This window comes from Tachyglossus aculeatus, chromosome 11 (assembly GCF_015852505.1).
Source record: "Tachyglossus aculeatus isolate mTacAcu1 chromosome 11, mTacAcu1.pri, whole genome shotgun sequence".
Classification (NCBI taxonomy): Eukaryota; Metazoa; Chordata; class Mammalia; order Monotremata; family Tachyglossidae; genus Tachyglossus; species Tachyglossus aculeatus.
The window spans coordinates 44,416,682-44,429,408 of NC_052076.1; positions in this window are offsets into that span (position 1 = coordinate 44,416,682).

A 12,727-nucleotide genomic window follows, 5' to 3' on the forward strand; every position below is an offset into this window, starting at 1 on the left:
GGAGAATAGGTATCTTATCTCCATTGTACAGATGAGGAAATTGAGACACAGAAATTGAAGTGACTTCCCCAGGTCACACAGTAGGCAAATGGACAGAGTCAGGACTAGAACCCAGGTCTCCTCCCGGTCAGATGCTCTTTCCATTAGACCATCCTGACTTCCACTAGAAGTATTAGAAATGTGATTCTGAGTTCACCCGTGAAGGACTAGCTAAAAACTAGTTAAGAAATCCATAAAATTTGCATGGAAACTAAGATCTCCTCCCTTTCTCTGTGCCAACCCAGTTTTCTTTCCCCCATCCCACCATCTTTTGGTATTGTTCCAAACCAGTGACTCTTCTTGCACCCTTCTTGGCATATGGTGACTTCTCTCCTAGTGCCTGCTTGCTTTAGAGAAGTAGCATTGCATAGTGGATAGAACAAGGGCCTAGGAGCCAGAAGGTCAAACGTTCTAATCCCAGCTTCACCACTTGTCTGCTGTGTGACCTTGGCCAAGTCACTTCACTTCTCTGTGCCTCAGTTACCTCATCTGTAAATTGGGGATTGAGCCTGGGAGCCCCAGGTGGGAGAGGGACTATGTCCTACCCGATTTCTTTGCATCTACCCCAGCACTTAGTACAGTGCCTGGCACACAGTAAGCGCTTAACAAGTACCACAATTATTATTATTATTGATGTGATCTAATCCCCCTCCTTATAATAATAATAATAATAATAATAATAATAATGGCATTTATTAAGCACTTACTATGTGCAAAGCACTGTTCTAAGCGCTTTTCAGCTATATTCTGAGGCCCCGCACAGCCCCCAGCTCCTCCAGTTGGGAAGGTAGCACAGAGCCTCAAAGGATGGCTTTGGTTCCGGTTTCTTATCAGGCAGTCCTCCTTTCTTCAGTAACTCAATCCACGGTATTTATTGAGTCCTTTCAATGTGCAATGCACTGTACTAAGCGACTGGGAGAGTACAACAGAGTTGGTAGACATGTTTCCTGCCCACAAGTTGCTCTTTTTAGTCAGCAGGTACCCTGTCCGGTACAGATGTAGCACCGGTTAACTTCACGCCCAGCATTTTTATTTTAAGCCCTCATCCTCCCTCTACTGTGTCTCCAACTACCCATTCCACAGCTCAGAACCAAGGCTGATATTCAGAGAAACCTGGGGAAGGAGCACAAAGGCTTTGGAGCTAGTCGGCAGGTCGGCAATACCCCTGAAGAAACATTCTTGGCTTTGTGAACCTCGAAGTACTTCTACAAAATGGCACCTATGACATCATTACATAATTGTACATACTCAATGTAGCCCATGTGGCATCCCATGCCACACGGAAAATAACTACACCACAATGTAAAAAGCATAGGATTGGGAATTAGGACACCTGGGTTCTGATCCCGGCTCTGCCAAGTGCCTCTGTGTGACCTTGGGCAAATCACCTAAATTCTCAGTGCCTAAGTTTCCACATCTGTATAATGGGGGTTTAATGCCTGCTCTCCCTCCCCTATTAGGCTGTTAACCTCTTGTTGGGCAGGGACTGTGTCTGACCCGAGTGTAACTTCTCTGTGCTTCAGTTATCTCAGCTGTAAAATGAGGATTAAGACTGTGAGCCCCATGTGGGACAGGGACTATGTCCAACCAAATTTGGTTGTATCCTTCCAGTGCTTAGTACAGTGCCTGGTCCATTGTGGGCAGGTACTATCTCTCTTTATTTGCTGTACTGTACTTTCCAAGTGCTTAGCACAGGGCACTGCACATAATAAGTGCTCAATAAATACGATTGACTGAATGAATGAATGAATGAATGAATAATGGCACATAGTAAGCACTTAAATGCCACAATTAATAATAATAATATTATTATTATTTCTACCCCAGCATTTAACATAGTGCTTGGCACATAGTAAACACTAGGCAAATATCACACTATTTTTATTATCTCCATGTTGGTTATTTTTGAGTGCTGTCAATCAATACCCTAGGGCCTCACCAGTATTCATCTTTAGATCCCTGGAGGGGATAGTGTTGAGTTGGATCTTGAAGATGAGAAGGACTTGGTTTGGCAAAAGGCTGGGAATGGAGAGGTCTGGGAAAAGGTCTGAGTAAAATGTTGGAAGTAGGGAGGGAGGAATACACACATATCTTGGCTAGTTCTGTAGCCTTGAAGAAAGTTCTGTCTGGAATTCCGAGGAGGGTTTTCAAGTCATCAAAGAAATGAACTTTAAATGGGAAGTTTACAAATCCCTCATCTGGCTCTACCCATGCTTATTCATCTTTTCCTTTTGTGAGCACTAAACCCACAGACAATGACTGAAAGAAAAACAGAGACCTTCTTGAGTGGAGATGGGATGTGGAAGTGCTGCACGATTCTTGCTGGAATTGATCATGATGGACTGGATCACAAGATTTGTGTGTGTCCAAGGAATCCAAGCTTGTTAGAAGTTTGTGGACCGAGACCAGAAATTTCCAATTTAACCATCTCGGGGGACATGAAATTGATCCCCTAAAGGAGCTGGGGTCTGAGATCTGGTCTAAGATCAGTCCAGCAGAAATGTAAGACTCCATTTCTACAGAAAATTGACAGGAACCATCAGACAGGACAATCAGCTTCCCCCCTTCCTCAGGAAAATGTCGCTTTGCTTTATCCCTGCCTCTAGTCATCTCCTAAGTGTGCTCAAAAAGAGAGTGTTGCTTTAAATCCATAATCACTTTAGAGAGAAAAGATAGATTTACTTGCCTTTGAACCCGGATGGAAGAATCCTTGAGAAGGAATCTAAACTGATTTTTATCACTGTGTCACTTTGAACTTCTCTTAAACAAAAGTGACATCATTTTTACAAGCACTGTAAAATGCCTAAAAGCTAAAGAGGCATAGAGCCACTTTGGCACTGGTTTAAAGTCACTCCAAGTGCATTATGAGGATGACAGCACACAGATACCAGTTATTTGCAGCAAATAGATTTCAACTGTCTGCACATTACTAGCTTCGGAACAATGATACCGGGTCTCTGTGGGACTGACCGTCTCTATTTATTTGACTGTCCAAGGAAGCTTAAATTATAAATACCATCATTTCCTCTAAGGCTCCTCAGTCAGAACTGAAAACTTGCAATTCTGTTAAGTTCTCCCAGAGAAATCTTCCCTCATCTTTTCCAGTAATTTCTGAGGTGGAAGATGTGCTGGTGGCAGAGGTGTGCCCTGTCAGCTCAAAGAAACTTCCTTTCAACTCATTTTAAGTTCTTATCAATTGAAGAAATTATTCTTTGAGCTACTGGCTTTTCATAGCCCTTTGTGGGCTTTCTGGCTGTACTCCTGCATGTTTGCTGTTGTGAAGCACCAAAAGACTGCATCTTTGACCTCCTGTGTAATAGCCGAACTATAATTACCCTGAATGAACAAATAAAATAAATAAATAAAAATAAAATAGAGGATTTTTTTCCTTCCTGAAAAAGGCAAGTGTTCTGTGGTTTTCAGGGCTAGTTTGTCTTATTGTGAAGTTCTCAGTGAAACACACGTGCACTTCATTGAGAGTGGCGAGGAGTTGCTGGTTTGAGTTACTAGAATAATAATGCCGAGACTGTAAATACGCTTTATGACTTTTTATGAGAAAGCCATGTGATGCTTTTACAACTTTCACAAGTAATAAATGTCGACATCGATTTCATTGTTTGGGTTTTTTTTCTTTCACCAGAAAAAGATCACAAGGCATTTTTCTAGGTCCTAAATTCTGCTGACTTATTAAATGGTTGCATCATCTTGTGGTTCTAACCTGGAGTGATCCACTGAAATCACTTACTACCATACACAGTAAGCATTCAATAAATACTATTGATTGATTGATAACAAACATTCATTCATTCTTTCATTCACTAATTCAATCATATTTATTGAGTGCTTACTGCATGTAAACCACTGTACTAAGAGTTTGGGAGTGTACAATACAGCAACAAACAGACACACTCCCTACCCACAACAACCTCACAGTCTAGAGGGGAAGACAGACATTAATATAAATAAATAAATAAAAGCACTTGGGGGAATACAATGCGGCAGAGTTGGTAAATACTTTCCCTATCCACAATGAGCTTACAGCCTAGAGAGAGCTGTCCTTATACAGGCTAAATCACACCACAGGTCATGGAGTCAACCACTTCACCTGAATTTTAAGACTAGTGTTACCATTGGCTTCATGCTTTGGGTGTAAACTGCAGTGGTCAGAAAAGTGTGGTGTCTATGCAAAATTAAGTGTGTGTGCACATATATATATATATATGTGTGTGTGTGTGTGTGTGTGTGTATTTATGTATATATGTGTCCGTGTGTATATATGTATGTACACACACATACATACACACACACGCACACACATGTATATATACGTAATATAGATATATAATAATAATAATGGCATTTATTAAGCGCTTACTATGTGCAAAGCACTGTTCTAATCGCGGGGAAGGTTACAAGGTGATCAGGTTGTCTCACGGGGGGCTCACAGTTTTTTAATCCCCATTTTACAGATGAGGTAACTGAGGCACAGAGAAGTTGAGACTTGCCCAAAGTCACAGAACTGACAATTGGCAGAGCTGGGATTTGAACCCATGACTTTGACTCCAAAGCCCATGCTTGTTCCACTGAACCACGCTGCTTCACTCTGTTGCCCAGATCATTTTTCTGCAAAAATGTTCATTCCACATTTCGCCACTCCTTAAGAACCTCCAGTGATTGCCCATCAACCTCTGCATCAAATGGAAACTCCTTCCTCTGATTTTAAAGCACTGAATCACTTTGCCCCCTCCTACCTAACCTCCCTGAGTTCCTATTACAACTTGGCCTGCACACTTCATTCCTCTAATGCCAATCTGCTCACTGTACCTCATTCTCATCTATCTCGCTATTGACCTCTCACCCAGGTCCTGCCTCTGGCCTGGAACTCCCTCCTTCTTCATATCCAACAATCACTCTCCCCACCTTCAAAGCCTTATTAAAACACATCTCCTCCAAGAAGCCTTCCCCAACTGAGACCTAATTTTCTATTCTCCCACTCTTCTGTGTCACCTTCACCCTTGAATTTGCATTCATGTCTGCAGCCCCCTCTAAACTGTAAGCTTATTGTGGGCAGAAAATGTGTCTACCAACTCTGTTATATTGTACTCTCCCAAGCGCTTAGTACAGTGCACACAATGCTTAATAAATATGACTGATAGATTGATTGCCCTTTGGAGTTCAAGGATGATGAGTGTGATGATGACAGTCTATTTGTGAGTGGCTGATAATCAATCAATCAATCAATCAATCATATTTATTGAGCTCTTACTGTGTGCACAGCACTGTACTAAGCTCTTGGGAAGTACAAGTTGGCAACATATAGAGACGGTCCCTACCCAACAGTGGGCTCACAGTCTACAAGGGGGAGACAGAGAACAAAACAAAACATATTAACAAAATAAAATAAATAGAATAGATATGTACGAGTAAAATAAATAAATAAATAGAGTAATAAATACGTACAAACATATATACATATACACAGGTGCTGCGGGGAAGGGAAGGAGGTAAGGCGGGGGGGATGGAGAGGGGGAGAAGGGGGAGAGGAAGGAGGGGGCTCAATCTGGGAAGGCCTCCTGGAAGAGGTGAGCTCTCAGTAGGGACTTGAAGGGAGGAAGAGAGCTAGCTTGGCGGATGGGCAGAGGGAGGGCATTCCAGGCCAGGGTGTTGACATGGGCCGGGGGTCGACGGCGGGAAAGGCGAGAATGAGGCACAGTGAGGAGATTAGCGGCAGAGGAGCAGAGGATGCAGGCTGGGCTGTAGAAGGAGAGAAGGGAGGTGAGGTAGGAGGGGGTGAGGTGATGAAGAGCCTTGAAGCCGAGGGTGAGGAGTTTCTGGCTGATGCATAGGTTGATTGGTAGCCACTGGAGATTTTTGAGGAGGGGAGTAACATGCCCAGAGCGTTTCTGGACAAAGACAATCTGGGCAGCGGCATGAAATATGGATTGAATTGGGGAGAGACAAGAGGATGGGAGATTGGAGAGGCGGCTAATACAGTAGTCCAGACGGGATAGAATGAGAGCTTGAACGAGCAGGGTAGCGGTTTGGATGGAGAGGAAAGGGCGGATCTTGGCAATGTTGCGGAGCTGAGACTGGCAGGTTTTGGTGACAGCTTGGATGTGAGAGGTGAACGAGAGAGTGGAGTTGAGGATGACACCAAGGTTGCAGGATTGTGAGATGGGAAGGATGGTAGTGCCATCAACAGTGATGGGAAAGTCAGGGAGAGGACAGGGTTTGGAAGGGAAGACAAGGAGCTCAGTTTTGGACATGTTGAGTTTTAGGTGGTGGGCAGACATCCAGATGGAGAAGTCCTGAAGGCAGGAGAAGATGCGAGCCTGGAGGGAGGGGGAGAGAGCAGGGGCAGAGATGTAGATTTGGGTGTCATCAGTGTAGAGATGATAGTTGAAGCCGTGTGAGTGAATGAGGTCACCAAGGGAGTGAGTGTAGATAGAGAACAGAAGGGGACCAAGAACTGAACCTTGAGGAACCCCCACAGTAAGGGGGTGGGAGGGGGAGGAGGAGCCTGCAAAAGAGACTGAGAATGAATGACCAGAGAGATAAGAGGAGAACCAGGAGAGGAGTCTGTGAAGCCAAGGTTGGATAGTGTGTTGAGGAGAAGGGGGTGGTCCACAGTGTCGAAGGCAGCTGAGAGGTCAAGAAGGATTAGGATAGAATATGAGCCATTGGATTTGGCAAGCAGGAGGTCATTGGTGACCTTTGAGAGGGCAGTTTCCATGGAATGTAGGGGATGGAAGCCAGACTGGAGGGGATCGAGCAGAGAGTTGGTGGTTAGGAATTCGAGGCAGCGTGTGTAGATGACTCGTTCAAGGAGTTTGGAAAGGAATGGTAGGAGGGCGATGGAGCAATAACTAAAAGGTGAGGTGGGGTCAAGAGAGGGTTTTTTTAGGGTGGGAGAGACATGAGCATGTTTGAAGGCAGAAGTGAAGGAACCAGTGGAGAGTGAGCGGTTGAAGATGGAAGTTAGGGAGGGGAGAAGGGATGGAGCGAGATATTTCATGAGATGAGAGGGAATGGGGTCAGAATCACAGGTGGCCGGAGTAGCACTTGAGAAGAGGGAGGAGAGCTCCTATGAGGATACTGCTGGGAAGGGTGGGAGAGTAGCAGAGAGTGTTGAGAGCTGGGGGGTTGGAGAACGTGGGGGAGTGACTCTGGGGAGGTCAGACCTGATGGATTTACTTTTATTAATGAAGTAGGAGGCCAGATCATTGGGGGTGAGGGAAGGAGGAGGGGGAGGAACCAGGGGCCTGAGAAGGGAGTTGAATGAACAGATAAGACCATTGATCAGACCAATGCCTGACCAAAAATCAATCTCACAGCATGTGCATGTGAAGATTTCCCTTTTTACCTGCAGGTCCCAAAGCTATTTTTATTTTTTCCTATTGGAAAGGAATGATATAGTTCAATGGGACCAATGCAGTTCAAGGGGAGCTAAGGTATACACGCTGGGAGGGAGATAGCATGGATTCAGAGGTAAATTAAGGAATGGAGGTCAAGGGAATTGGGCCAGAACTAAATGGGAGAAGGAAGGAGGGATAGGGAAGGTAGCTGGAGTGACAGAAGAGGAATCAGAGGAAAATGTGAAGAAGGAGGCCAGAAGGAAAAAGAAAAAACGGTTTTTGGAGTTCATCTGGAACAGGATGATAGGGGTAGGAATGATCAGAAAGAGATGAGTGGAGAAAGTAAGAAGGGGAACAGATGCAAAGTGCCAATGGGACAATTTTCTTATATATACATATGAAAATGTTTTTTATCCCTGATTAGAGACAAGATGTTCAATGAAATCTGGAGGAAACACCAATCAGTCAACTCAATCAGGTGCATCCTAAACCTAGACAGTAAGGAAAACATGAAATCACTTTCTCTCTCCATTTACATATACATATATATGTGTAAGACTGTGAGCCCACTGTTGGGTAGGGACCGTCTCTATATGTTGCCAACTTGTACCTCCCAAGCGCTTAGTACAGTGCTCTGCACACAGTAAGCGCTCAATAAATACGATTGAATGAATGAATGAATATACATAAAACATGAAACCACTTTTTCTATGTATATATGCAAATGTGTGTAAATGTGTTTGTGTTAGTGTGTGTGTGTGTGTGTGTGTGTAGTGTGTGTGCAGGTGTGTTATTACTCTATAGGTATTTGGGACCATATGAATGCATAAGATGGATTTCTTTCTACAAAAAACATCTCCAGAACTATTGACTTCCACAGCTAAATCTAACTGTGTGGCAAGAGAAAGAGGCAATATTTGTCAGTAATAAATGATGATGCTGGAGACTGGAGCTGGGGGCATAATGAACATATATTTGATGGTGGCAGAGGGGAAAAAAAAACCAGCTCTCAAAAAGTCTTCTTTTACCAGATGCACTTTCTAAGCCTGGTTGTTGTTGTACTGAAGTTGACTCTTGATTCTTTGAGTTTGCCCTTGTGTTTGTTTCCATCCTGGATCATTTCTATTGGGAAAAAAAGTAATTAAAAAAATATAAATCCACCTTCAATTCTGGCTTTGGGGAATATGTGCTTGAAATACATTAGTGTGCAAAAATGGCCGAGGAGAAATTAAGTATCCTAACAATTAAAAGTTGACTGAAAACAAATTTAGAACATCCCCCACCATGAAAAATGAGTGAGGAACAATTTTAATTCTAGTTTTTGTACTAACAAAAAAATAATTGATTTATATTATTTAGAGAGAGAATGAGAGTAAAAGAAAGAGAGAGAGAGAGGGAGGGAGAGAGAATATATAGCCAAGGGTTTTATTGCAGGCCTGTTCCTCATTAAGTCTTTACCAGCCTCACACACAAAAGCTAATTACTGTTTTTTATGTCATGTTATTTTGATTCATATTTCCTGTCTGGAAAACAGACGGGAGTTATGGGCACCGTGCCAGGGCTGAGGCCAGGGAGATACTCGACCGGGAATCTGCCCCCAGTTGCGGAACAGAGCAGACGAGAGCTTTTTTGTTTGCCGGAGGAAATGGGAACTTTCCATTTAGGCGGTGTTCGCTCCCAAAAAATTGTTGTTCTCTGGAGGGTAGTGGAAAGAAAGAGAGATGTCATACTGCTCATTTCCGGCCCAGAAATGCCAGTGGGGACAGAGATAGCTCTTCTCTTGCAATAATAGTGTTTGGAATAAAGCTCCGACTAGTAATAAAGGGAGGCAGCACAGTCAGGCAACCTGTTCAATTTTAGCCAAATTCGAACTCTCCCAGGATCAAATGCTATTCCTGTCCTGTTAGCAAAACGTAGGCCCTGGACAATTCTCTCAGCTAGGACTGATGCTTGAGGGATGTGAAAAGAGATGTTTTCTACTGGGGATTTCAGTTGAATTCTAGAAGATAGAATACTGAAAAGCCCAGTCCTAGGCGGGCCATAAACCACTGCACAATCAACTCCAGTCAGAGTATTCCCGGCTTACCCAGCCTCAACTGCAGCCTCTAGAGTGAAGAAGCCTGATCGCAGAGGGGTGGAGCAAACCAGAATCCTGGACTTTCTCAAGCTTTAGTTACCAACCAGGCAGACTCTTGGGCCAGTCAGGAGACCTGAGAACATGATCGTCACCCAAAATCCAGGTCTACATTAGACACCAGCAAGCAACTTCCCATGAGTCTAGAAATATTACAACAAAATTAAGTGTTTGCCAATTCTCCCTTTTTTTTAATTGAAAGTGAAGCCGGAAAAGTAAAGGAGCATATGTGCTGAGATTTATTTTTTAAATAGGTGTTGGGTTGCCCTGAATATGCATGGCCAGAGGGAAGCTTGAGAGCTCATCCCCTTCTCTGGGCTACTAACCATCAGTCAGCAAATAACTGTCTCTGCTGTGTCCTAAAAGGTTCCCACCCCCCATAGTGCCTAAAAGAGTGTTTTAGGTTCCCAGATTTCTTAAAGCAGAGACAAATCTGGGTCTTTGAGAGAATGCTTTAAATCTGCGGCTTGTTCATGGTCAACCAGGAAAATGCAATGATTGGGTTTGTTCAGAACAAGAGTTCTGGGAACAAATATGGGCTGGTAGTCAGTGTGTTTCATGGAGACTGATTTACTAGCTTCAGTTCCCCGTTTTCAAGCATTACCCAGAGATGAAAGGTCCTGTGAGGGCAAGAAACCACAGAATCTCAGGGAGCTTCAAACTCGTTTCAATTTCACTAGAACACAAAGCCCCTAGGTGGTTTCATTAAGATGCACATAAGATGCAGATTGGCCTCCATGAAGGCACCACTGAGGGTGAAACTCATCCACGGTGCATGTGTGTGATGTATGTGACCGAAAAGACCAAGACCCAGGGTCCTGGTTGCATTGTGCATGCAAAAAGACTGACAGGTTCTGCTGTCAAGTTTTTCACCTTTGCCTCCTGATTTTATGATCCATATGGGGCTTCTGCTCAAGCAAATCCATTCCTTTCATGACTGCAGTGGGGCCAGCTGGTCTACCTGAAGCATTGGCCTGGGGTAACAGGGTCAGCGAAAGTATCAATCCAATCAAAAGATGTGCTATTCATTTCTTGCATTTTACCCAGGCTTCTGCCAGACCTACACTAACAAAGCCAAGTTTAGATCTGAAATCATTTTCGAGACAATGCAGGTAAACGTCTCCGTTTTGCCTGTAATATCGGCATGACTGAGGCAAAAACAAATGATTTTTATGGAAATATTTTATGACATTTGTTAAGTGCTTATTATATGCCAGGCATTGTACTAAGCACTGTAGATTGCATTGAAACATCATCGTAATGAAACTGCGATGATTAATCTGATGTTGTCTGTTCCTTGAGGGTTCTTTATTGTACTGTGCTTTTCTGAAACACCAAATTAAAGAATGGAAAAGGGGATTGGTTGGTTTTGAAGATATTTATCCCTTATTGAGTAACGGTATGGTCTACAGGAAAGAACACCGGATTGGGAGTTAGGAGATCTGGGCTCTAATCCTGGCTCTGCCACTTGCCAATAAATATCACTGATTGGATGATTGATTGATTGCCTGCTAGGTGGTTTCAGGTAAGTCACTTGGCTTCTCTGTGCCTCAGTTTCTCATCTGTAAAATGGGAATGAAATACCTGTCCTCTCTCACTTTTGACTGGGAGCTGTTATGTGGATCAGGGACTGATATGCTTGTATTATATTTAGCCCAGTCCTTAGCCCAAGGCTTGGTACATAGTAAGCGCTCAACAAATACCATTATTATTATTCAACTCTCTATTTGATTTTGCTAGAATTGGCCTCATCGTCATAGAAACTCAAAGTTTAATTCAGATTTTACATCTGCCATTGCAAAAAAATGGATTTGCAGGGCTTATTTTCATATATAATCATTCAACTCTTTAATTCACTTTCCCCATGGAGATGCAGCTATGGGTTAATAAAACACACCTGCTCTAGAGTTAACCTGCTGAAATAAAGGAGAACATTTCACATATATTACTTTTTCCCCAAAACATATTATTTCTTTTTAGGAGACCCTTTTTTGTACTTTTTCTTCTTGTCCACTGCCAAGTCTGAGTCTTCTCTGAAAGAACTCACCCTTTCTGTCCTCAAGTCCACTGCTCTGCTCAATAGCCCAGCCTTTACAAGCAAACTCTGACAGAGAGAATGGGGATCTGGAGAAGGAGAAACCCCTGGTTAACTTTAATTAAGTTTGCATTACTTTTCCCAGTAGGACCTCAAATTTAATGGTATTATGTTTTAAACTGTTTGGCAAGGCTTGAGAAAACAGTTCGGTGGATTTCACTAATAAAAACAAAAGTCTGGCAATAAAAATAGTCCATTGGAAAGAAAATAAAATCTGGAACTAAAATATGAAGAAATCAATCCTTTAAAAGGTACTGAAGTTTCCTTTGAAGGAAGCGGAGTGTTCTAATAGAGAGAGCACAGACCTGGGAGTAAGAAGGACCTGGGCTCTAACCCTGGCTCCGCCACCTGTCTGCTATAAGACCTTGGGAAAGTCACTTTACTTCTCTGTGCCTCAGTTACCTCATCTGTAAAATGGGAATTAAGACTATGCCCCATGGAACGTGGACTGTGTCCAACCTGTTTAGTTTGTACCTATCCCAGGGCTTATTACGGTGCCTGGGATATAGTAAGTACTCAAAAAATACCAGTTTTTTTTTTAAAAAAAAAAGATGACTGCAACCAAGACAGTCCCTTAAGGTTACTATGCAATGGGAGGCAGGGCTAAGGAAGTCCAGGTAGTTGATGAAGTAACATGTACACCCAGATCCTGGTGGAGGGTAAGGATTAGTCATGGGAAAAGGGAATCACTGATCAACTGGGCATCTTCTCGGGCTCAGTGCCAGTGTGGCATTCCAAACCACAACACCTCATCACCTCCATACCCTCACTCCCCTTGAGCGTCCTACTTTTCAACTTTCATTTTGTTCCAGAATAATATTAGGCAAAAGGGGAATGCAAATCCTTTAAACAGCAGGTTGTGGAATTGAGATATGAATCAGGTCAAGATCAGTAGTTGATATTTTTATACAAACCCTGGGAGATAAGTTATGAACCTTCAGAGCCTGGGAAATCTCTGGGAGAGGCAAAGATGAAAAGAAGTGGTTTCGTCTAGAGACCAGAAATGTTAAAGGAGGGAGAGCGGTTGGCTCTGTGGTTGTCGGGGAGGGGAAGGGAGAATGGAAGGAAGAGAGTAGATTTTGTATGAGGTATTTTGTAATTTTT